Here is a 2,371-nt window from a genome sequence, read left to right on the forward strand (position 1 = left end):
AAATTATTTATTTATTAAGGGCATTTTGGTCATATTCTTGACCGGAGAGAGTTTGGGACTAGTGACTAGTATTTTTTGATAGGTCGTACTGAGACGAGTCCGTAGACACGTAGTGGTCCCAATTTGGAGTTGGAACGAAGAAGTTACGAGCAAAACAAGTTCAGTGGCAAAATCGTAAATATTTCGAAGTTGTTTTTTTAAAACCAGATTTCTCTCTCTCTCTCTCCTGCGAAAAAACCCAGAAAATCCCTCCCCCTCCCTTGCGACGACAGCGACTTCTCGTCGTCGCCACCGCCACCACACGCCGCCACTTGGGGCGGCACCGGTCCCGTTGGAACCACCACACTCCTTACTTTCCATTCCACCCCAGCGCCGCCTCGATCCGCCACCGTGGTGGCCGAAATCAGCCACGAAAGGCAGCGGTTTGGACAGATTTTTACAAAACTTTCGACCCTTCGTTCTCTCTCATTTCTCCACCAAATTGGACGAGTAAGGTATGGTTTTCTACCTATTTTCCATGCTCTAGCTGATGGTTGGGTAGGATTTCGTTAATTTTGAGCGTAGATTAACTGATTTCCAACTTAGGTTTTGGCCGGTTTTGGGTCTCCGATTCCGGCCACTTCCGGTCAGTTTTTGGGGTAAGCCCAAGAACAAAAGTGACTCCAAATAGGGTGTTATACCTAGGGTAGAAGTCTTGGCCCGAGATGTTGAGATTTTCCGGCGAACCTTTATCGCTTTGGACACCCACACGCTGCCCGCGCATGTGGCAGCGCGTGGGCACTGTAGCATAGGGGCATTATTGTCCCAATGCGATCTCCTAGTTGTCACGAGTGCGTAGGATTTCGCAGATCTCAATTCGGACATCGTTTGACTATCGAACGGACGATCGCATATTGAGCGTTATCCGGGTTCGATAGGGTGGGACCGTCGGATGGTCCCAAATTTAATATATGCTAATCTGGGTAATTCTAGGACCGTGTAGGAATTCACGGATTGTGAATCGGAGCCCCGGATGTTCCGATTTAATAATTTAAAGTTTATATTTTATATTAACCGTTAGATCGTGCGATCGTGAGCGATCCGACCGTCCGATCTGAACCAAACTTACGGGACGAGTGTCCTATACTTTATAGAACCCATAGGAACTTTCGGATCGGAGTTTGGAGGTCGTGGTCCCCGTGGGCCCATTTGACCAGGGTTAGGGTAGTTTGACCCTTGGTTGACCGTGAGTCTCCCGGAGTAATCTCACCTTCCCAGGGGGATTATCTGGTGCTAGACTATTATTGGGGTTTACGCAATATTAGTATTAAAATATAATGATATATATGTTTGTACAAGGGTACAAAAGAGTCTAGAATGTTAGTTGGAGTGCTATACGCACTACCTTAGGTAACTTCCTGGATCTTGGTTTCACTACAAGCACCACCAAGTGAAAGTCAGGTCTCACGTGGCGTAGGTTATCCGGCGTTGAGACAGGCCCCATACGTGGCGTTGGTTGTACCGGCGTATGGGGAGATATTGTAATATTGTGTTGAGGTCGCACGTGGCGTAGGTTATCCGGCGTGTCGACAGGCCCCATACGTGGCGTTGGTTGTACCGGCGTATGGGGAGATTTGTGATATGATGTTGAGGTCCCGCGTGGCGTAGGTTATCCGGCGTTGGGACAAGCCCCATACGTGGCGTTGGTTGTACCGGCGTATGGGGAGTTATGTGATATGACGTGCAGGTCTCGCGTGGCGTAGGTTATCCGGCGTTGAGACAGACCCCATCGTGGCTTTGGTTGTACCGGCGTATGGGGAGATATTAGGATAGTATGGTATGGTCGCACGTGGCGTAGGTTATCCGGCGTGTTGACAGACCCCATACGTGGCGTTGGTTGTACCGGCGTATGGGGAGATTTTGTGTAATACAGAGAAATGAAATGAGGTATCGCCTGAGTGTGGAATTAGGTTTTATGGAAGAACTACGTGTGGTTTGATCCCTCAAGGAGGGTACGTAGGCAGCCTAAGGTTGTTCGGTGCAGCCGCAGACTAATGTTAGTCATAGTTTTTATTTGAATTTAGTATTTGCCTTGTTTAAGGCATGAATTGACCTGTTAGCGTGGTTGGTAGTTCATTGAGAATTATAGGAAGGCCGAAGGCCATTTGTGTGAATTGCATGAAATTATATTGTGCATACTGCCAGTTGGGAATATAAATTGTGTTTTTATGCAGGTATGAATTTTGGGAAATGTCCAATTTATAGGGGAGACTCTGCCGAAATTTCGGCAGAAAGTCTCGGTCTTTAGTAAGTGGGCCCGGCATCGGGGTGATGTCAGGAATTTCAAAGGGTTCGTCCCGGGTTTTGGAAAAATTCGGGGCGGGTCCTTTCA

This window comes from Prunus dulcis, unplaced genomic scaffold, assembly GCF_902201215.1.
Source record: "Prunus dulcis unplaced genomic scaffold, ALMONDv2, whole genome shotgun sequence".
NCBI classification, from domain to species: Eukaryota; Viridiplantae; Streptophyta; class Magnoliopsida; order Rosales; family Rosaceae; genus Prunus; species Prunus dulcis.